We start from the raw sequence: 25,158 nt of genomic DNA, 5'->3' as shown, positions 1-25,158 counted from the left end.
TACCCTTACTTAGATGATTCATCATCTAACTTGGGCTTTACCCCTGGAATATTCAAACATTCCAGATGGAAATTGTAGCAGATACGAGGATGAATAAGGCATGAAATGGTACTTAAGCAAGGTGTATGATGAATGAAATGTATGTTATATAGCCTATGTATTTAAGTTCCGCTACTTTGAAATCTGAATGTTTTAAGGAATGGTGATGTATAATCCTATTTAGGGTCAATGTTGAGAACTTATGCTTTGTATTAAGTTATGTTGAGGTACGATGATGTACGAACTGAATTTTGATCAATGTTAAGATGTCAGGTTCGATCCTTGCTTCCGTATTTGATGTGTATAATGATTCTCTTTCGAGAAAAATGATTAGGAATTCTGGGACGGATTTGAGGTATAATGTGATTTAGGATTAGTTCGAAAGGAAAAATTATTATCCCAGAATTGTCCGAATTTATAACGTGCCTGAGAAAGTAGGGCATTTATCAGAGTTTAAAATTATTAGAAGCCTTAAGTGACTCGGATATATTGATATCAGAGTTAAACCTTATTTGGAAATTAGGGAAAAGAAAATTGGAGACTTAAGACGATTCGATATTGATAAAACCAGTTAGTAGGAACCTCATGTGGAGGCTTAGGGGAAAGAGACTAAGGGTTCGTACGACGAAAACCCGATTTGGAGATTTGAGGATTGTCGGTTGAAGGCTTAGAAGTTATTGGATTTAAGTGTTGTGTAGTGGAAGTGCACGTTTAGGAAAGTTTTGGCTAAGAAAAGACTTGGTATTTAAGTGTGTCCATTTGTGACCCACCTCTCTTTCCTGGGAACTTACCTGGTGTACTATTCACGTACAGACACTATTCCAATATACGGTTACTATTCTTAGTAAATAGTAGAAGCCTAATGGAAGATAGTTCAAGCGGAATGATCTAGCTATTGAAGTTAGGATCCGATAATATGATTCGAGTGTAAGGTTGAATCGGTAACAATGAATCCGAGAGATTCAGAGATTGTTGATTTGAGGTCATTAGTCGAAATCATTGCGAGAAATGATAGGATAATTGTGGTTGCCAAGGATGATCGAATCATGGATGATTAGTCTGATAGAACATGACCTAGCTAAAGAGTTAGGATTAAACGATAAGTATTTTTTAGGATCATTTAGTGTCTCGAAAATAAGATGAGTGGATCAGGGATCCAATGGATTAAATCAAATGAGAGACCGAAGATGGCCAAGTGATGGCGTATGAGTTGCGTCAATTAATGAGGTGACGGTGGTACAACCGAGGTGACTCGCAAAGATGGGATAAGGAACCCATGGGTGATTTGTGTCTATTTTGTGCACTTTGGTTGGGTCGAGTCGACTTGAAGTTAGTTAAGTCGACTCGGCCGAGGCAAGTTTTTCTGGTCATTTCTCCCTATTCTTAGCTAAGTCAACTTGGGTTCTGGCAAGTCGACTTGCCCTAAGTCGACTTAGATTCCCCTCAAGTCGACTTGGCAGCTCTTGACAACACTGCACATACTTTATTGTTTTGGTTATAACTTTTGATGTAGAAGTCCAAATTAAGATCCATTTTTTTTTGTTATAACCCTAACTCGGTAAGATTTGATTTGGTATATTATGGGAAAAATTTGGATAAGATTTGACCTTGTTAGTGTCTAGTCAACTTGTCTCGGTTATTGTAATAGGATGTTAAATTCCTAAATAAGCCATATATGGATGGGAATGAAGTCATGTTTATGATCATGATGTGATGTGGCCTAAAATCCTAGTCGGTGAGTGTAGGCTGTTGAGCCAAATTGCTCTAATAAACCTATTGTGTATTTTGATGCTTGACAAAACATAATTTTATTAAAACTATTTTTGGTATATTTAAAACCCCTAATAGATTTTTGATATGTCTTAAATATTATAGAATTTTATGTATCAAAATGAACCAAGAAATGCTATTTCTCTAAGTCTGGAACATTAGCGCATTATAAGGGAACATATAAGAAAATATTTTCATTTTGGAAAACTATTTCTCAGTATTTCGTTAGCTAACATTCATTGTTGTTAAAATGATTTTAAAGATTTTTTCAAGAAATATAAAGTATGTATTTTGGGGTGGTAAAATTGCTAAATTCGAATTTTGTACTAAAACCAAAATTTTACTTTCTTATTATTTTGGATTTTGATTTTTTAGATATTTTTATTAAATACAAATGGGGGGTACTTTCTTATTTACATTTATGTATTAAAATAAATAGAAAGTAAAATATAAATAAAATAAAATGAGGACATTTGCTTGTCATGTATACATGTTATATGGTTTATATCTTCAAACAATTACTATATGTATAAAATATATTTTCTGTAAAATCTAGCCAAAAAAATCGACTCTTGGATCAATGGAGTCAACTCCTCTTAAGCTGAAGTCGACTCTTGCAAAGTTAGAGTCGACCCAACCGAGAGTATGTTATGTAATGTCGACCTGACAACATTGGTGTTTTTTGAAGAGTCGACTCTAGTATTAGAGAAGTCGACTCTTGTATAACTAGAGTCGATTCCTACTTAAAATGGAAGTCGACTCCTATTTTAGAGAAGTCGACTCCTAGACTCCAACGGTCAGATTTTCTAGCTGTTGAAAGAGTCATTGAAAGCCAAATCTATGAAAGGGAAAGGAGAAATATGGAGATGGCTAATGCACAACCAAGATCAATCTTTCTAAAGGCACTCTCAAGCTCTCAAGCACTCAATCAAAGCAATCCAAGGCCCAAGGAGCTTCAAAGATCTATCCATTGGAGCATCAAGGCAAAGAAGAAGTTTTCTTCTTGTTGGTAACTTGTATTATTTCATTTGCCTGGTATATTATTCTTGTATTGATATCCATTTTACTCCAAGTGTGTTGGATATAGGATATATTTATTTGCATTGGATTGTGGTGTGGCATCCTAGAGCCTATTGTAATCTAGGTGTTGATGTTGTATTATTGTATTAGTTTACGGGGTGAGCTAAGGGGAAAATTGTTAGACCAAGAGGTGCTATGGCACACACCAAGAGGAGGGGTGAACTGGTTATTTTAAAAACTTGATAGAACTTTGAAATCCTTTTGATGGAAAATTTGATGTAAGAGAGGATTATTGAAATGCTTGAAATAATAAATGAAATAAAAGCATAAGCAAGAGAGAAGAATACAAAGGATTTATAGTTGTTCGGCTTAACCCAAGCCTAATCCACTACCTTAGCTCCTCACTAAGGATTTTTTAAACCATCCACTAAAACCCCCTACTTAAACCAAGTAGGTCCTCTAGTCCGAGACTAGGAATTACAACCTCCCACTCAAATAGGCCTTCTAGCTACACAAGCTAGGAAAAATAACAATGATACAAATGAAAGAGAGAAGCTAAGAGTTAACACTCTTAGTTACAAGTTCTCTCACAATGAAAACTAGGCTTAAGAATAGATTTACAATGATAGAACTAAGCCTTGCATATAAAAATATAACAATGAAAGCACAGAACACTGTAAGTTCGAATATAATGATTTGTAATATTTAGATCATCTCGTTTCCATCCATTAGCCATCTCTTAATCCTCCATGAGTTGTATATATAGGCTTCCCAAAAGATTGAAGAGAAATGTTGCCGTTTGAGACCGTTGGGATTTAAAAAACTAGCCATTGGAAGCTTTCTGCAAAAGAGATAGTCAATAGAAGAAAATGCATAGTCGACTATATTTTCAAGTAAAACTAAGATATAGTCGACAGACAAGAAAGCACAGTCGACTATCTTTTAACACAAATTACTCATAGTCGATAAACACATTCACATAGTCGACAGATACAAAAATATGAAGAAGATTTTGAAAATCATGAACAAACATAGTTGACAGAAGAAAAGCCATAGTCGATTATCCTTACATGATAGTCAACAGATGCAAAAATAGTCGACAGATACCATATATAGTCGACAGAATAAACAAGCATAGTCGACTATCTTTAGGTAGAGTCGATAGCACTAAAACACATAGTCAATTATCCATAGACATAGTCAACAGAACATAAACACATAGTTGACTATTCTCCTTATAAAAACTGAACATATAAATGATAACATGAAAAAGAATATTTGAATCATAAAATTCTTTAACATTGAACTCTCTTAACTTTATTTCATCATCAAAATACAATTGTTTTTTATCATCAAAATTATATCAAATGCAAAACATCAAAAACCTCGGGGTGTACAAGTTTACTAGGTGATCTTGTGTGGAAACCCAGTGTTGTGATTTTAGTGGAACCTCAAGTGTCGTGTTGACCTTGAGAGAGTGGAGTAGGTGTTGGAGACACCGAACTACTGTATTTCTTGTGTTGATTATTGTGCTTGTTTGTATATTTATATTGTTATCACTCTCAAACAACTTATATAGTTATAACAAGTGTATTTTGTATAAGAAAATCTCAAGAGTTTTTAAAAGGAAAGAATTTGGTTGAATAAGTTTTTAATCACTCAATTCACCCTCCTCTTGAGTGGCCATTGTGTGTTAAGGGACCAACATAGGCATGATATTGTGAAGTTGTGAAGATGTTTGAATGTGTATGCATATATATATATTTATATATTGCCTTAACGCACCGATTATTTTGCATAGAAGAAAGTAAGTGGATATCCCCAAGGCATGCCATGACAAAAAGGGCAGTTTGTCCGCAAAGAAAGAAATGACAAAAGAGAGAGGTTCATTTGCAAGAAAGAAAGAAGGAAAAAAAGGGGGATATCCTACCAAGGCGGTTCGTTCGCATTTTCCTTTGCATGTGTATCATGTATTTTCTTATGCTATAAGTTATGATAAAAAAGTGCATTGCTCCATGGTATCAAGTGTGTGAATGTTATCTTCCATGGTGAAGTTTGTGAATTGTTAATAATTAAGGAAATCATGATATATTGAAGCATTGTTTAATGAAAAAGGCATGATCTAAAGTGTCTCTATATGTCAGGTTGTGGTTCTTCTCTTGATTCTTATATTATGCATGCCTTCATACAACGATCGTATCATTATTTCCTCTTGCTATTCATATGCTTGCTGAGCCTTGTGGCTCACTTGTTTCTTGTTGTCATTCCAGGTAAGGGAAAATATATAGCAGAAGGGGAGCCTAGTAGGGTCAAAGTTGAGTTTAGGCATGAACAGAGATCTCCCCAGACCTAAAGATTTTGGGATTTATGTGGAGGGACAATGTCGAAGGTTATCTATTTTTGTATGATATTGGTGCCCTTTATTTATTTTGAGAAGTGTATGGCTTTTAAAGCCTTAAGAAATTATCTAAGAATGATTATCGCTCTTATTAAAAGTGAGCCCGTTTATTATATGAAGTTTTTTTTTGTTATGTTTGTTTATGTATCCCATTTGTGGTTTGGTTGTGCATGAATGAGCACTCGTTGAGATAGACCACCCATTCTTGCTTGGGGCCGAGGTCAGGCAACTCCCGTGCCTACTCTACCACCTACACCTGCTACTCTAGGGGAGTCCACCTTGGAATTGTGTCAAGAGATGATCGAGTTGAGAGGTATAGTGACAGGCATGATGAGGCACTTCAAGGCCTTTATAGCTAACTAGAGAGGGCAAGGGCAGGTGCCACTGGAGGCTGAAAATGAACCGACCCAAAATGAGGGTAACGTGGGGTAGACTTCAAACCCGGTGACTCGGGGAGTGGAAATTCTGGAGGCAGAGGGTGGTGCAGAGAGTTAGTTGTTGAAGAATTTTATGGTTATCTGACCCCCAGAATTCCACGAAGGTCCTGATCCCTTGGCAACAGAAAATTGGATGGTGTCTATTGAGAAGCACCTATGGACTACAAAGTGTAGTGACTCCCAGAGAGTGAAATTGGGTACGTTTCTTCTGAGGGGAGATGCTGAGAGATGGTAGGCGACCACCCGACAGAGATTTGTTGTCAGGGAGCCAACATGGGCACAATTTTAAGAGCTATTCAATGGGAACTTTTTCCTTGTGTGGGTCTGTGAGCAAAAGACCTACAAGTTCATGGAGCTGATGCAAGGGAACAGGTCGGTGGTGCAGTACGAGGCAAAGTTCCTTTCCTTAGGCAAATTTGCTCCTGATTTGGTGTCTACTGAGGAGAAAAAAGGGTAAAATTTCAGAGAGGGTTGAATGTGGAGATCAGATATGTGATGGGTCGCCAAATTTTCAGATTATGCCACGGTGGTCCAAAGAGCTACCCTTGAAAGGGAAAGAAAAGAGTTGAGAGCAGTGTAGTTGACCTTTCAAGGAGTAGGTTCAGCTCGGGGGCACAACAATAGTAAGAAAAGAAGATGGGGGTAGGGTCTTCTAGGAATGCAACAGAAGCTCCACCTTGTAAGACTTGGGAGAAGAGGCATGAGGAGCCATGTCGCTTCACCAAAGCTGTGTGCTACCTTTGTGGACAGGCAGGGCATTTTCAAAGGGATTGCTTTTAGAGTCAGGGTACAACAACTTTTAGAGATGTGGTGTGTTATTGATGCGACCAGAAAGGCCATATAGCCAGCACTTGTACCTCCCCATAGCAATAGTATAGGGGACAAAGACCTCAAAGGACAGGACAGATGCTAGTAGCACCCAGGATTCAGGGGATGGCTCCACCCTTGGCGCTACTGCAGGCACAACACCCAGCAACTACTGATAGGCCCCATGTTCAGGGGCGAGTGTTTGCATTGACTCAAGCTGAGGCCAAGAAGGGAAACGAAACTATCTAAGGTATTCTCATCTTATATGAGGTTGACGTGCATGCTTTATTCGATATAGGGTCTACACATTCTTTTATTGCATATTGGGTTGTATGCCATGTACCGGTCCTGAAAGTGTCATTATCGTACTATTTGATTGTGACCACGCCTGGGAATACAAAGTTGGTAGGTAGTGAGATTTGCATAGTGTAACACCCAGTGTTACAGGTGTTAAAAAAAAATGAGAAAGAAAGTGAAAAAAATTCCAAAAATGCCCGTGAGAAGGTGTTGGATCCTTGAAATTGAGAGTGCCCTATGAGAGGGGTATTTTGGTAATTTGGATAATGAAGTCCAATAAAGGGTAATTTGGTAAATTGAAAATAATTCCAAGATGGAATTAAGTGTGGAAGTGAATTAGTTCCCATTTTGCATTATGTGGAGATAAATGGGATTGAAAATTCACAAAGGGTATTTTAGTAATTTTGGAGAGAAATTCCATAAAGGAATTAAATATGAGAAAAAGGGGAAATTAATTATGGGAGTGGAAATAACTAATTTTTCCTAAATTGGTGTATTTATTTGGTGGTGCCACATGGATGGATAAGATTAAAGCTTGGAAGCCAAGTTGTGTCTTAGAGTGACACTTGGCATATTCTTGTTCAAGCAAAAATGGTGGCTTTTATTTAAATGGAAAAGAAAATAAGATGAGCCATTTTAGCCATGTGGGTGTAATGATCACTTGAATTAAAGAAAATTCCAAAAGAAAATGGGAAATTAGTCACCCATTAATGTTTGGAAAATGTGGGATTTAATTTATATGTAATATATGTATATATGTCTTTCAAGATGATAGCTTGAAAATAGTCCCATTTAAATAAATGAGAAAGAAATGGGAATTCAAGATAATCCAAGGGTGGAGGATTTGTCTTGAAAGTGGAATTAAATCCAATGAATGAAATTAAAACCTTCAAGTGGGCATGGATTTCCAAGTGGGTTTGTTAATCCAAGAGAAGAGATGAGGTGGAAGGTGGAGATTTAATCTCCAAAGAAATCCAAAGGTTGGAATCTAAGCTCTCCATAAGTCTTGGATTGTGCTTTCTTAAATGGTGGGGATTTGGTCTTGGAAAAGTGAAAGAAATCCTATGGTTGAGATTTAAGAAGACTAAGGCCATGGGTTGTGTTTCTTTCAATGGCTTGGATGTATTCTTGAAAGGTAAAGTGTATGGCCAAGATTTGTTCTTACAAAGCACATGGATTGTGCTTTTAGTAAAGGGCTAGGATTTAATCTCTTAAATCCATAAGATCCAAAGGCTAGAATTTGTTCTTGAATGATGGGAGAAATAATACAAATAAGCAAGTGTAAGGAAGACTTGTCTTCTTTGGCCATTTGAAAAGAGAATGAAAGAAGAGAGAAGGAAATGGAGGAGTCTTCCATTTTTTTTGCAAAAGAGAGGAAAATTTTCTCCCAAGAGAAGAAAGGAAAGAAGAAAGGTAAGGGAGGTATTATTTTTCTAACCATTAAAGGCTAGGTTTCCTTCCTTTTTCCTAAAGCATTTCTTCTAAATCCATGGGATTTATTTTATTCAAGGTTCTTTCAAGGAGAAGAGTGGGAATAAAGCTAGAATGGGTTCAAGCTTCAAGGAATGGAGTTAAGGTAAGGGATAGCCCCATGGGATGGTGGCTTGCAAGTTGTAAGTATGATGCATGATTTCTATGTGTGCATTGGCATGTTGTTTGTGCTAGGACCTATGGCCATGAGGTTGAGTGGGGTAGGGTAGATTAAAGCCTCAAACCAAGGTGGTTGTGAGGATGTGGAAGCCCTAACCATGTTGCATACATGCATTGGCATCACATTTATTTTCATGTTCATACTATTGTCATTGCACCCTTATTGAGCTTAATAGCTCATGAGGTTTTTATCCTCACCATGTAAGTATCTCATGTGCAAGAAGGAAGGGATCTTGGAAGGTTAAGCATGCTTGATGAAATGAAGACCCTAAGGAACTCATGTAATTTAACTTGGGTTTTGGAAGCCTAAGCATGTTGTAAATTACCTTTTATTTTGATGTATGATGTAGCAAATATATTGTAAGCTATATTCTTAATAAAGGGGGATTTAAGCATCAAGGGGTTGTGTAAGCTTGTTGCAATTTAGTGAATGATTGTTGTATGTTTTGGAAGCATAAAAAAAAAAATATTGTTAAGCCTTATTTATGGAGAAATAAAGGTAAATTTGAAGAAAAGTGAGGTATTTTATTTATTTTAATTTCTGGAGAATTTGGGTATTTTTGGGGTGTTGGAAAGTGGAATTTTCAAAAAAAAATGGGTGCTGGAAATCTTTTTGGGAGCAGCAGGTCGGGCAGCAGCTGGGGGCAGGCGTGCGCGCGCAGCAGGCGCGCGGGCGTGCGGGGGCGCGGCCGCGCAGGCGCGCGCGGCAGGTGCGCGAGCGCGCGGCCGCATAGGCGCGCGCGGGTGCGCGCGCGCGGCCGCTGCTGGGCCAGCCCGCGCAGCCGCGGGCCGCGGCTGCCCCAGGCAGCGCGCGGCCGGGCCCAGGGAGGGCCCAGCCGGCCGTGGGGCCCGCGTGCGAAAAAAAAGAAAGAAAAAAAAAGGGGGGGGGGGGGGAAAATTCAAAAATTAGGGGAATAAAAAGGGAAATAATAGGGCCCAATTTTGGGAGATTTTGGGCTATAGAAAAATTATAAAAATCCCTGAAGGAGTCCCCGAGAAATGAAATAGCGGAAAATTTGGAGGATTTTTCTGAGTACGAGTTTTCCCCTTAGTCTAGCCCGGTGTTAAGACGCATCTTGAAGCCCTTGGGCGGTGTAGCGGGTTATTTCTTTGTTCATAAGAAACTCGCGAGGTCCTAGGGTGTTTATGGATCCTGGGTAAGCGAAGGGCCAGACGAAGCCTAGTTCCCACCTAGGGCGTTTCGTCATGAAACATAGTCTACCCTTCAAATTCGGGCTTCGGGGCGAGGAATCCAGGCGATTATTGTCTGTAACACCCGCGAGTGGGACCGGGGCGTTACACATAGATTACAGGATTAAGGTGCATGATAGGGAACTGCTGGGTGATGTAGTGGTGTTAGATATAAAGGACTTTGACCTTATATATGGCATGGATTGGCTATCCAGACATTATGCTAAAGTTGATTGTTGTGGGAATGTGATTTATTTTGAGTTACCCCAATAGAAGACCATTGTGTATAGGGTCATCAAGCCAATGAGCACAACTCCCATGTTTTCGGTAGTGAAGGTGGAGAAACTTGTGCGTCACGGTTATGAGGTGTACTTGACCTTTGTGATGACAGGCAAGGAGAATAAGATGGAACTATTAGAAATTCTAGTGGTTCAGGATTTTCCTGGTTTGTTCCCATAGGAGTTACTAGGATTGCCACCTCTAAGGGAGGATGAATTCACAATTGAGTTAGTGCTGGGGACGCATCCTATCTTTAAGGCACCTTATAGGATGGCCCTGGATGAACTGAAGGAGTTGATGGTGCACTGCAAGAGTTGATTGAGAAGGGATTCATTTTGCCAAGTGCCTTGCCTTGGGGTGCTTCGGTGTTGTTTGTGAAGAAGAGGGGATTGCAATGGACTTAGAGAAGGTGAAAGAGGTAGTGGATTGGCCTAGGCTAGCTTCGGTGAATGGCATTAGGAGTTTCTTGGGATTGACAGGTTACTATCGAAGATTCATTGAAGGTTTTGCTTGTCTATCATCGCCCATGATTAGGTTGACTCGGAAGGGGGTTAAAATTGAATGGAATGAGGCATGTGAGAATTATTTCCAAGAATTGAAGAAGAAGTTGACTTCAACTCCGGTGTTAGCCATTCCGAGGAGTGGAGAGAAGTTTACCATTTATAGTGATGCCTCACGCATAGGTTTAGGTCGTGTTTTGATGTAGGATATGTGTGTTAATGCTTATGCCTCCGAATAACTGAAAAAGCATGAGATGAATGATGTGAGAATTTATTCACACATTTACTAGCCATAATTGAGTAGTATTTTTAATATTTTATATGTGTTTTACTTTGAATTGTCTAGTATTTTGAGTTTTCTTTGCTTATATTTAATTTTTAGTATTTCTTGTTATTTTACAAGAATACTACTTGGTGTTTGGGTTCAAAAATAATTTTTTTTATAAAGTTAATTTTAAAAATTAATACTATAAATTAATATTATAATAAATATTATAAATAATTAGTATTATAATATAATTAAAATTAATATAATTAATAGTATATTAAATATTATATTTTTTATTATATATTATATTATTTATATATATATTATATATTAATTTATTAAGTTAACTAACGTGAACATGGGCTTTGTGAGGGCTGTGTGTGTGGAATTGATATTTATATATATATATATATATATGTGCAATCCAAAAAACTAAACGAGCTGAGCAAATCAGAGGAAAACTTCGCCTCGTTATCAACTACCAAGCTCTAAACCATTTCCTAGCCGATAACAAGTTCCCCCTTCCTACCAAACCTGACCTCTTTGCCCGATTAACCAATGCCAAAATCTTCTCTAAGTTTGATCTTAAAGTTGGCTTTTGGCAACTCGGCATCCATCCTGATGAACGATTCAAAACTGCTTTCTGCATCCCCAACTTCCACTACCAATGGACTGTTATGCCTTTCGGACTCAAAACAGCCCCTTCCCTTTTCCAAAAAGCCATGACCCGCATTTTCCAACCCATTCTTTCCAATGCCCTCATTTACATTGATGACATTCTCCTTTTCTCCTCCACTCTAACTGACCATTTGACCTTCCTGCACCAATTTCATTCCATCCTTACCCAATATGGTATTATGCTCTCCACCAAGAAAATGACCCTTGCTGTCCCCACCATTGATTTCCTCGGCCTTACCATTTCTGATGGACAAATCTCTCTCCAACCTCACATTGCCCAAGAACTACTTAACTTCCCTGATTCCAACCTCACCAAAACTCAGGTCCAGCAATTCCTTGGCATTGTCAACTACATTGCTGACTTTGTCCCCAACCTAACCCAAACCATTCGCCCTCTCCAACACCTCTTAAAGAAAAACCCTCCTCCCTGGAACTCTACCCATACCCAAGCCATCCGAAAGCTCAAAACCATTGTTCCTACCTTGCCCCCGTTACACATCCCTTCTGATGGAACCCGCATCCTTCAAACTGATGCCAGTGATCACTATTGGTCCGCCATTCTCCTTGAAGAAAAAAATGGCCACACTTCCATTTGTGGATACAAGAGTGGTACTTTCAAAGATAGTGAACTTCACTACCATTCCACTTTCAAAGAAATCCTCGCTGTCAAAAAAGGCATCCAGAAATTTCAGATACACCTTGTCAACCACCATTTTCAAATCCAGATGGATATGGCTGCTTTCCCCCGCATGTTACAATTCAAGCAAAAAGACCTTCCCCCGCCCCTTCTCCTCCGATGGCAAGAATGGTTCTCTCGATACTCATTTACTGTCAAGCACATCCCTGGCAAGAAAAACATTCTAGCCGACTTCTTAAGCCGACCTATGAAACCAAACCCCACATTTCCCCTCCAGATACCTATCATTGCCATGTTCCAACCTCCACCATCTTTCCCCCCTGAATGGCCCCGAGTGTTTAACAACCCAGAAGAAATCCACAAGCTGATGCTACACTACCAACTGGAAATCATCCGTTCCCACGGCTCTCATCACCTCGGTGGACTTGGAGTACACCCCGACTACCCCTTTTATACCCTCTTTAACCTCCTGCCTCACAGTGAATTCTCAGAATACCTCCTATGGTTTCTCTGGTACCTCTTGGATCAATACACCATCGCCATACAATTCCACATCAACACCTGGCAACATTGGCTCCAACCTACCCGTAGACTCAATACCTACACTACCCGGTTCCTTGAATGGTTTCATCCCCTTTCATATTGGCGACAATACTTCTCCAGTATTTCCCTGAGAAACCAAAGCCTTCAAACCTCTCCCCAAAAATGGTACATCATCCTCCTCTTCACCCGCACCAAATGGTTCGCTACTGATGTTCCCACTGCACAATCATCTAGATATACCTCCACCTTCCAAGACTATGCCTACTTCCCTTTCAATCTCCATTCTGAATGGCAGACTCACCCCAAAGAATTCAGAGAACTCCAACGCCAGCTCTCCATCCTCAACAATACCATTCCCCCGCAGATCTGGCCCAGCATTGAAGAAGACGCCCCATGGGAACAGTTTCCTCCCCGCTACACAAGAAAAATTGAAAAGGCCAACTCAGAATACATCGCATCCATTGCAGTCCCTGATGAAGCCCAAAGCAGCGGCTCGGCCCAACAAGCAGAACCAGCCCCAGATTACAATGAAGACCCCTGGTGGAAACGGCTCGGTATGCCTTCTGACCCATATGACTCAGACGAGCCCGGCCCAGAATGCAATCTCGGAACACCCTGACAACCCAAGGCCCAAGCCTCCCAAGCTACGTCAGCCATGACATCACCCCCCACTTTGTCAGACGCATGCCTTCCCGCATGTGACCCTATCTGTGTGCTTTTTACTTTTCGTCGAAAGTTGTTTTGGCTTATTTCCTGTCTTATTCCTGTGTGCTTTAGCCGAAAGTAGTTTTGGCTTGTTATGTATTTTCTTTATCTTTATCAGAGCATCAGATGCTCTTGTCGCGTGTCTGTTTCTGGCTCTCCTTGTCTATAAAAGGAAGCCTTGTATCCATTGTAAGATATCGAAGCATTCCCTCTGAAATAATATTCCGCTCTTCTCTCCATGAATCCCTAAGCTCTCTTTCTGTTTCTGGTTTCTCACTTCTATTCTTGCGTAGCCATGTTTATATCTTGAGCACTGTACGTTGGCAAGTATGCTCTGCAGTTGCCTCCTCGGAGGACCCTCTGCATCAGAACGCTTCCTGTGCAAACTGCTTGATCCGATATACCGGGGGTGACCTTGCACATAAAAGGACAGGGCACGACGAGGGGCTGTATCAGGCCAGGGTGCCGTCCAGAAGCCCGATTTGCCTAGTCATACCTTGTGCATGATCCGATATTCTGGTAGGCTTGACGGTTGAGCAAGCATGCACCGACAAAAGAAAATTAATTGAAGAAGAAATTGAAGGCAGCGACAGCGACTTGGTGTGGTGGAACTAGAAGGCGTAAGGCACGGATTGGAAGGAAAAATTGTGGGAAGGCTTTGTAGCGCACACCAGGAAGCCGCGACCAATTAAACAGTGAAGAAGATTGGAGATTTTAATTCTGAATTAATTTCTTTAATTCTTTTGTTCTTGAATTAATTCTTGGATTTTAATTATGTTTTTTTGGAGTTTAATTATGATGATTTCTGTTATCATGGTTGGCTAAATTTATTGTTAGCTAAGGTAACGAGATAGCCACGAGATAATGTTGTGATTGATACTATTGTTGGTTAATTTGATTGATATTTATTTCATGTGATTATGTGATATGGCTATTATTGCTTTGACAACCTAATCACCTGTTAAATGATTTTATGAACATAGATGATACAGACCAAGTAATTCTATGTTAAGTTTTGCATATCACATAACTTAGATTGGATATTGAAACGGACCAAGTATGAATATTCATCTTTGTGGTAACTCGAATTTGCTTGAATTAGTAATTTGAGTTAGTGAATTTCACAAAACTTAATGCGTCGTTAATTAGTTATTTTACATGGACCAAGTGTAGAATTAGTGATTAACGATAATTTTGTTATACCTGGACCAAAGAATAATAAATAAGTTATGAAATTTCGCCGTCACATGTAAGTAAAATCCATCTAATTAACTTATTTGGTAAGAATTACAATATTCTCGTAGGTGAATCGAATGCCTTAACTATCTTATCTCTCTGTTTTAATATGTCTGATTTTTTTTTTTATTTTGTTATTTTCAATACGTCATATTCTTCTTACTTTATTTTGTAGTTAGTTGATATTATCTCTAATTCGATTTTTCTAGATAAAGAATAGGATTACTCCGTTTCGATACTTATTTCGGCAGTTCCCATAGGAACGATACTTTACTCATTCACTTTATTACTTGATCGATTGGTGCACTTGCCATTGCATTTTAGGCACATCAAGTTTTTGGCGCCATTGTCGAGGACTGTTTGTTAACAATATTGAGATTTGCAATTCTTACTTTAATCTGGAATCAGTTTCTATTATTTAGATTTATAGATTTATTTAATTAATTAATTAATTTATTTTTTAGGTGGATCTCATGGATGACCCGTGCTAGAAAATCCGAGTTAATAGATTTTGATTTGGAAAATGAAAGAACGTTTCATAGATTGAATAACCAACAAAGAGAGATTATGGAAGAAGAAGATCAAAATATAGAAGCCCAGAGGTCATTGAGGGATTATGCATCACCTTCCGTTGATGGCATTGCCTCGAGTATTTGTAAGCCGGCAGTACAAGCTAACAACTTTGAGATCAAGCCGGCAATCATCCAAATGATGCAAGCCACGGTTCAATTTGGTGGCTCCGTTAATGATGACCCAAATGCACATATCGCCAACTTCTTGGAGATTTGTGATACTTTCAAGCATAACGGAGTCTCTGATGATGTTATACGCCTAAGATTGTTCCCATTATCGTTGAGAGACAAGGCGAAAGGGTGGTTGAGTTCACTTCCACCAAGTTCCATCGCCACATGGGATGCCATAGCCCAGAAGTTTCTAGCCAAGTACTTCCCACCATCAAAAACTACAAAGATGCGAAATGATATCACTACTTTTGTGCAGTTTGAGATGGAGACATTGTATGAAGCCTGGGAGCGCTTCAAGGAGTTGTTAAGGAAGTGTCCACACCACCAATTACCCGTGTGGCTTCAGGTACAAACTTTTTATAATGGATTATCTTCTACTAATCGTTCTATGATTGATGTAGCTGCAGGAGGTACCATTATGAGGAAGACACCGGATGAAGCTTATGAGTTGTTGGATGAAATGGCGCCTAACAGTTATCAATGGCAAGCTGACAGGTTACCAATGAAGAGATCGACTGTAGGACATGAAGTGAGCAACATCAGTGCTTTATCCGCTCAGGTGGCCGCCCTTAATGCATAGTTGGACAATTTACGCAATCCATCCATGCCTACTAGGAGCATCACTTGTGACTTATGTGGAGCGATAGGACACGATTTAGTAGAGTGCCAAATGGGGAATACTTTTGCAAATATGTTAGAATCTGCCAACTTTGTAGGGAATTTCCATCGTCAGCAACATAATCCATACTACAATGTTTACAATCCAGGATGGCGTAACCACCCCAATCTCTCATGGAGCAATCATAATGCTATAAACCATCAAGCACCTTCTGGATTCCAGCCACAACAAGAGAAGAAACCAAGCTTGGATGAGTTGATGACCAAGTTCGTAAATACTGCTGAGACAAGATTCCAAGGTATGGAAACCAAATTTCAGAACCAGGAGGCATCTATTCGAAACTTGGAGGTACAGGTTGGACAGATTGCCAAGATGCTTTCTTCTAGGCCCCAAGGCTCTCTACCAAGTAACACAGAGACCAATCCAAGAGAGGAAGCCAATTGAACCTGTGAGAAAGCAAGAGGGGATGATCCAAGGAAAAGTGCTTCCACCAAGGGAATTTTATTAGACAAAACTTGTTATAGACTTGATGTTATTGATTGTGTTGTGCATGATTGCTTCCAAGCTAATAGGTTTAAAGACCCTTTAGAGGGTTGTTTAGTAAAGTCGACTACTACAAGTGGAGAAGATGATGCATATGAGGAGATTGTCAAGATGTTGGAGGCAAATTCACCTTCCTACCAAACTTGTACTAAGTAGCATGTGCCAAGATATGAGAAGCTAGAGAGACCATTGATGAAACTGCCCAAGCCATCCATTGAAGAGCCACTTTCACTTGAGCTTAAGCCCCTTCCATCTCATTTGAAATATGCATTTTTAGAAGGTTCTTCATCCTTACCTGTGATTATTTCATTCTCTTTAACAGGTGACATGGAGGCAAGGTTGTTACAAGTGCTTAAGAAGTATAAAAGAGCTTTCGGTTGGACCATATCAGATATTCAAGGAATAAGCCCTTCCATCTGCACACACAAGATACTTATGGAAGACAACTACAAACCAACCGTGTAGCCACAAAGAAGGCTCAACTCGATGAGGTAAGACATGGTTAAGAAAGAGGTGATCAAGCTTCTTGATGCAGGTATTATCTATCCCATCTCTGATAGTTCTTGGGTGAGTCCTGTGCAGGTAGTACCAAAAAAGAGTGGCATGACTGTTGTTGCAAATGAAAAGAATGAGTTGATTCCTACTAGGACAGTCACAGGATGGCGAGTGTGCATTGATTACAGGAAGCTGAATGATGCCACTAGGAAAGATCACTATCCTCTCTCTTTTATTGATCAAATGTTGGAAAGGTTAGCAAGTAGGGATTACACTTGTTTCCTACATGGTTATTCAAGATACAACCAGATTGCCATTTCCCCTGAGGACCAGTAGAAGACTACATTCACATGCCCTTATGGTACTTTTTCATTTAGGAGGATGCCATTTGGCTTATGCTGTAACACCCACTCTCCTAGAACTGCCCAAGAAGAGGTGTTACGGGAAATAAAATAAAACTAACTGATAAACTGAAATCTGATACCAATACTGAATATCTCAATCAACTGAAATAAAACTCTGAGTCAACAAACTAAAAACCATAAACTACAGCTAAGGAAAAATCCCTAAACTGGAATATAAAATAAATCTAAACTGATCAAATACTAACTCATAAACTAACAACTCCCAGACATCTTTGGTTTTGAGCGGCTCCACGTACACATACTACTGGACATTGCTGCTAGGCCCCACATCTGGTACTCCCCCACTAGGACCTGGAATGGTAAAGAGTACAATGTGAGTTACAAAGCTCAGCAAGTAATAAACTGGAAAGAATAACTGAAGCTGAATCGAAGAATATCGATATTGATAAAAATACTTACTGAACTTGTATTGAGAGATATAATAATCACTAGATGGCATTTATAAGATGTAATGCGCATATGCTGTAAACTAAATATAGGTATGCAACTTTGGCACGTAGGCCCGCATAACTGTAATACATACCTGACTGATTTGAATCCTGCAAACATAAAAACTGTAAACACATACTGTGGGAAATATGCCCCTAGCTCCCTAGTCGACATCAGGCGAGCGACACACAAACTGAAACTGAAAACTGGTGGGATCCCCACGGACTAGCCGCCTGGCGCGCATAATGCAATGCTCACATACATGCTAGCACACGATATGTAGTGCTCCATAGAAAGTCATGCTCAATGCTCATACCAAGATGTATGCACATAAACTCACAAAATAATGTTGATCACGTCAAATTAAATGTTATACATGTAATCTGATTCAATATATTTGAATACAAGGAATTACTCTTATTTTCCCTTGAGTTGAAATATTTTTTGATATTTATTTAATTATTTAATGATTTATTTATTGCAACTTGAAGACTTCCCAGGGGGGTCACCCATCATAAAATTACCCTAACCCGAGCATGCTTAACTTTGGGGTTTTGAAGATAATGGAACCAAATAGGAGAAAAAATGGAATTTCAGTGTGAGTGTTATACACCCTAGGCCCATTGGGATATGAAAATCACACATCCGGATATGAGACACATGAATTGAATGGAATTGTGAGAGACATCCGGATGTGCAAAGACCCATCCGGATACAAGACACATGAACTTTGGGATAGTTGTGAGAGACATCCGGATGTGCAAAAACCTATCTGGATATGAGACACAAACATATTTGGACACATCCGGATACAACTCAAGGTATTCGGATATCACTCTCAAAAAGCCTTAGACTTATCCAGATACGATACAAAGCATCCGGATATCACTCACAGATAACTTAGACACATCCGGATATGGCTTAAAGCATTCGGATACTACTCACAATCACTGCTTGACACATCCGGATACAAAAATAAAGCATCCGAATACCACTAGACCATCCGGACATGAACAAAATCTATCCGGATGTCACTCTCATAAATATTTTTGAACCATCCAGATAGCCTCTAACCTATCCGGATGCTACTCACAAACTCTGAAAAATCTATCCGGATATGATGGAACCTATCCGGATGTCTGGAACTTTTAAACCTAGAGACGAACGCTTACAGAGACTAAAACTTGATTCAAACTTAATCAAAGCTACACCATTCCGAATAAAAGCTTGGGAAAACAATTCCCAACTGATAAGAAACAACTTTAGGAATGATTTAATGATGATAACTAATGAACAACGTTGCAAATAACATGCATGAACTGGCTAGTATTCACTGTAACGCATATATATATATACATATACATGCATTGGAAACGCTATAACACTTTCAATCTGATATCAACTCAATTAAGACCTGTAAGAATAGTTTATAGGGGAAAGATACTTGCCTTAGACTCTCTGATCGAACCTTTGAATGATCTTGAAGGCTTTTGCAAGACACTGCTTTCTCTCGGCTCCTTTGTTCTTCACACAGCGTGAAGACAATGTGGCTAATGAGACTATATATATACATATGCTTATGAGGAGCCCTAATGCCCATCTCCCTCTCCCACTATATCTAGGAGACTTTAATCCCAATCCTCTCACAGATGGATTTCCCATTCTCATAATAACTTTTATTAATTAATTAAATTAATAACAACTTCTTAAATGACCCTCAAGTCCTTGCATTTAATTTCAACACTAAATAAAGAATTAAATGCTAATTAAATGCTGATCTCTCAATTAAAAATATTCTAAATTGCCACATTAAAACTAAATGGCAAATCCTCTTATTTAAAATACCTCACTAATTAATTAAATAATTCTAAATAAATACTAGGCCCTCTAACGGGTCGTTACATATGCAATGCACCTGCGACTTTTCAACGTTGCATGATGGCAATTTTTCATGACATGGTTGAGGATTTCATGGAAATATTTATGGATGATTTTTCTATATTTGGCTCTTCCTTTGATGATTGTTTACATAACCTGTCTTTGGTTTTACAACGTTGTGAGGATACTAACCTAGTTTTGAATTGGGAGAAGTGTCATTTCATGGTGCATGAGGGTATTGTGCTTGGACACAAGGTTTCTCATGAGGGAATTCAAGTGGATCATGCAAAGGTTGAGGTGATTGAGAAGTTGCCACCACCTACTTCTGTCAAGGCTGTAAGGAGTTTCTTAGGACATTCCACGTTTTATCGACGTTTCATCAAGGATTTTTCCTTAATCTCACGACCGTTATCTGATTTATTATCCAAAGATGTTCCTTTTAACTTTTCTGATGATTGTTTGCAGGCTTTTCACACCATAAATGAGAAGTTGATCACGGCACCTGTAATGGTAGCACCAGATTGGACGCTTCCATTCGAGCTTATGTGTGATGCCAGTGATAGTGCAGTTGGAGTTGTCTTAGGCCAACGAAGGGACAAGGTGTTTCAAACCATTTATTATGCTAGCAGGACCCTCACAAAAGCACAACAGAATTATGCTACTACAGAAAAGGAACTTCTTGCAGTAATCTTTACGATTGACAAATTTTATTCTTATTTGATTTTGTCTAAAGTTATTGTGTATACAGATCACACAGCATTAAGTTCCTGTTGGCTAAGAAGGATGTAAAACTGAGATTTATTTGATGGATCTTGCTTCTTCAAGAGTTTGATTTGGGGATTAGAGACAAGAAAGGGACTGAAAATGTTATTGCAGACCACTTATCACGAATGGAGCATTCAACCATGGCGGAGCCGAACCCATTCCCTATTCAAGAGGAGTTCCCTGATGAACACCTATATGCAGTTAGGAGTTCAGCTTTACCATGGTATGCAGATATTGTAAATTTCTCTATCATATCAACAAAGGAAGAAATTTCTTTCTATAGCTAAGCATTATTTGTGGGAGGAGCCTTACTTATATAAGGTTTGTGCTGACCAGTTAATTCGCAGGTGTGTTCCTGAGGAAGAGGTAAGTCAGATTCTATACCATTGTCATGACAAGGAGGTTGGAGGTCACTTTGGCCCTACCAAAACAACATTCAAGGTGTTACAATCTGGTTTTTACTGGCCTACTTTTTTCAAGGATGCCCACTCTTATGTTTCTGTTTGTGACAGGTGTCAAAGAGTTGGAAATTTGTCTAGGAAGAATGAGATGCCCTTGAATAATATTTTAGTTTGTGAGTTGTTTGATGTTTGGGGTATTGACTTCATGGGCCCTTTTCCTAAATCTTCTCAAAATCAATATATTCTTGTTGCTGTGGATTATGTGTCCAAATGGGTGGAGGCCATAGCTTGCCCTACTAATGATGCCAAGGTGGTATTCAAGTTCTTAAAGAAACACATTTTTACACGTTTTGGCACACCTAGAGCCATCATTAGTGATGGTGGCACACACTTTTGTAATAAGAAATTTGATACTCTTTTGCGCAAATATGGGGTAACCCGTAAGGTGGCCACACCCTATCATCCCCAAACAAGTGGCCAGGTGGAAGTTTCTAACAAGGAGTTAAAGAGAATTCTTGAGAAAACTGTAATTGCATCTAGGAAAGATTGGTCCTTCAAGCTTGATGATGCATTATGGGCATATAGGACTGCATTTAAAACTCCTATTGGCATGTGTAACATCCGGTGTTACAGGTGTTAAAAGAATGAGAAAGAAAATGAGAAAATTCCAAAAATGCCCTTGAGAAGGTGTCGGATCCTTGAGATTGAGGGTGCCCTATGAGAGGGGCATTTTGGTAATTTGGATAGTGAAGTCCAATAAAGGGTAATTTGGAACATTGGAGATAATTCCAAGGTGGAATTAAGTATGGAAGTGAATTAGTTCCCATTTTTCATTATGAGGAGATAAATGGGATTAAAAATTCACGAAGGGTATTTTAGTAATTTTGGAGTAAATTTCATAAAGAAATTAAATTATGAAAAAAGGGGAAAATAGAGAATATTCAATTATGAGAGAAAATAATTGATTTTCCCTAAATTGGTAAATTATGTTTATAATTAATGGGTGGGTGAGATGGAAGACTTGGAAGCCAAGTTTGTGTCTTAGAGTGACACTTGGCATGGTCTTATTCAAGCAAAATTAAGGGATTTAAATAAATCAAAAAGAATGGAAAAGATGAGCCATTTAGCCCATGTGAGTGTAATGATTATGTTGCATAAAAAAGAAATTGCAAATGAAAAGAAAATGGTCAAGCATTAATGGGGGAAAATGGGAGATTAAAATAAATGGGAAAGAAAAGCATTTATGTCTCTCTAAGTTGTCTTTCATTATTGATGTGGTGAAATTAGTCCCAATTAAATAAATGAGAAATGGGATATTTTATGGGATTTGAAGACTTGATCCAATGGTGGAGATTTAGTCTTGAAATTGGAATTTATCCAATGGTAGAGATTTAAGGCTTTATGTTGGCATGGATTGCCAAATAGGATGTAAGGATCCAATAGAAGAATGAAATGGATGGTGGAGATTGGATCTCCAAAGAAGTCCATGGCTAGGATTCATTCTTGGGAAACACATGGATTGTGTTAATTTGGATGGTGGGGATTTAGTCTTCCAAAATGCATCAAGGGTTGAGATTAAAGAAGACTAAGGGCTATGGATTGTGCTTCTTCCAATGGTTAAGATTTATTCTCAAAAAGTAAAGGAGAAATGAAAGGCTAGGATCAAGTCTTGCAATTGGGAATATCAAGGCAAGGAAAATAAATCAAAAAAGAAAAGAGAAATGGAAGTTTTATAAAAAGGGAAGTGGACCTTCAAGCTCAAGTTTTTCCATTTGAAGAGTCTTGAAGAAGAAAAGAAAGGAAGATGGAGGAAGTCTTCCCTTTGGCCATTTGAAGAAATAAAGAGGAATGAAAGAGCAAAGGATTGAAGGCAAAGAAAGTCTTGAAGCTTGTAGATTGTGGAAGCAAAGGGGGATTTGAGGCTAGGAGGATTTCTTCAAGTCCAAAGAGCCCCAAAGGTAAGGAAGGTATTATTTTGCTAGCCATTGAAGGCTAGGTTTCCTTCCTTTTTCCTAATTTTATTTCTTCTAAATCCATGGGATTTATTTTTGTTCAAGGTTCTTTCAAGGAGAAGAGTGGGAATGAAGCTAGAATGGGTTCAAGCTTCAAGGAATGGAGTTGAGGTAAGGGGAAAGCCCCAAGTGGATGGGGGCTAGCAAGACTCTTGTATGCATTTTAACATTTTTTTGCTTGCTTTGCATATGCTTGTGTGTATGAGACTCATGGCCATGAAGTTGTGTGTTGGGGTGGGTATGTAGAAGCCTTTAACCTTAATGGTTGAGGTATTGGAACCCTAGGCACTTGCATATGGCATTGGCATCTATATTGTTAAATTTCATACTTTATGTCATTGCACCCTTACTGAGCTCTTGGAGCTCATGAGGTTTATTTGACCTCTTGTAGGTATTGAAGCATGCTATGGAAGGGTTTGGCAAGAGAAAGAGGCTTGAGCATGAAGAATTTTGTATATTTTTCCAAATGGTGTAATTTTTGCCTAATTTGTATATGCCTTGTGTAAGGGTTTCTTTAAGCCCAAAGGGTACATTTTGATGTGTATATATGGAAAGAAAAATCTGGAGAATTTGGGCATTTATGGGTTGTTGGAAAATTTGTGTGTGTTTGATATTGTTATGGAAGTATTGAAAGTTGGGTTTAAGCCTTGATTATGGAGAATTAGAGGCAAAATCAAAATGAATGTGAAGGATTTTTGATTATTTTGAATTCTGGAAAAATTGGGTTAGGAGACCCAAGAATAAAAAAAAAAAAAAAAAAAAAAGAGAAGTGAAAAAGGCAGCAGGGGCAGCCAGCAGCAGCAGGTTACTGGGCGGCCGGGCGCCGGAGGCCGCGCGCCCAGGCGGCAACACCCGCGAGCGGGCGCGCGCGCGCGGGCAGGCGCGGCCAGCCCGCACGGGCCAACGGGCCCCGTCGGCCATTTTTTTTTTAAAAATAGAAAATTTGGGGAATTTTGGGGCGTTTCTTAATTGAATTTGGGCCCCGGAGGAATTTTCAAAATAAAAGGGATTTTTCGGGCATTTTTGGAGAAAATGCCGAAATTTTAGAAATTTGGAAACGATGAGTTTTTCCTCCAAATTTGGTGATCCATCAATGGATTGGTTTAAATGGTGATTTTTGGAGCCCGGTAAAATTCTTGGTCGAAAAAGAATTAAATTCAAATGAGAAAATAATGATTGGGTGTCTTCGCGAGATTTCCTTTTAGCCAAACGCGGTGTGGTTTAAAGCCCAATCCTGCTAGAAAATCCTGGGAATGAGGGAAAGGAAGGACGAGCCTAGTTCCCACCTAGGGCGTTTCTTCTTGAAACATAGTCCGCCCTTCATCTCAGACCGGGTAGGGGAACAGTTCGGGTAATTGTTCACGAGTAACACCCGTAAGTGGGAGCGGGGCGTTACAGCATGTCTCCATATAGGCTAGTGTTTGGAAAAGCATGTCATCTTCCTGTCGAGTTAGAGCATAAGGCATATTGGGCTATGAAATTTCTTAACTTTGATTGGCAAGTTGCAGGTACTCACAGGAAATTACAACTTAATGAGATGGAGGAATGTCGTGAAGCAGCATATGGGAATGCACGGATCTACAAGGATAGGATTAAGAGATGGCATGATAAGCATATTAACAAGAAAGAGTTCAAGATTAGAGAGAAAGTTCTTATCTACAATTCTAGGCTCAAGCTCTTCCCAAGCAAGTTAAAATCAAGATGGTATGGTCCTTTCACCGTTAAGCAGGTACATCCTTATGGCGTTGTGGAGATTTTCAAGGACACAGAAGAATCTTTCAAGGTTAATGGACATCGCTTGAAGCACTATGAAGATGGTGGATTCGAGAAGGGCAACTCAGTCTTTCAGCTGCATGAGCCGACCTAGAGTCTCCAAGATAGTCAAGCTAATGACTATAAACAAGCGTTTCTTGGGAGGCAACTCGAGCTTTTTTTTTTTCCTTTTTGTTTTTATTATTTTATTTTAGTTTTGTTGAATAAATATGACCAATAACCCATACTTGTGATGATATGCAGGTTCAAAAGAAAGAAAAATAAAGCTGATTCAATTTGGACTGGCGTGGGTATTCATAGCATTCAATTATGTGGTTAGGGGAGTATTCATTTTTCATTCTCTTTCTTCTTTGTCTTTCACATTGAGGACAATATGTTAAATAAGTTTGGGGGGTGGAATTATTAATTGTTGATATATGCTATTTGTTTTGCTTGGGTGTTTTTTGATGTGAATTTTTTTTGCAAAACTTATATCAAGTGCATATTTGGCCAACCCCCTAAACGAGAAAATTTGTGAAAGATAAAATAAGCAGAACTTGTTATTTGGAATCATGATTTGCATTTGGGTTCTCTATTGTGTTTAACATTGAATCTTTGATTTGGAATGGACAATATCTTAT

At 38.9% G+C, this 25,158-nt stretch overlaps 1 non-coding gene and 1 pseudogene across 1 annotated transcript; one reads left to right on the top strand and one right to left on the bottom strand.

The window, feature by feature from the left end:
• Positions 1-15,421: 15,421 nt before the first annotated feature.
• LOC127789384 (small nucleolar RNA R71) lies at positions 15,422-15,528 on the bottom strand. The gene has a single exon (XR_008020560.1). It is a non-coding gene; the product is annotated as a small nucleolar RNA R71 (small nucleolar RNA).
• Positions 15,529-16,858: 1,330 nt separating this feature from the next.
• On the top strand, positions 16,859-24,632 carry LOC127788107 (uncharacterized; annotated as a pseudogene).
• Positions 24,633-25,158: the final 526 nt, after the last annotated feature.

Source organism: Diospyros lotus, chromosome 13 (genome assembly GCF_014633365.1).
Source record: "Diospyros lotus cultivar Yz01 chromosome 13, ASM1463336v1, whole genome shotgun sequence".
Lineage (NCBI taxonomy): Eukaryota > Viridiplantae > Streptophyta > Magnoliopsida > Ericales > Ebenaceae > Diospyros > Diospyros lotus.
The sequence above is the reverse complement of the archived record's forward strand: the minus strand, read 5'-3'. Positions and strand labels throughout refer to the sequence as shown.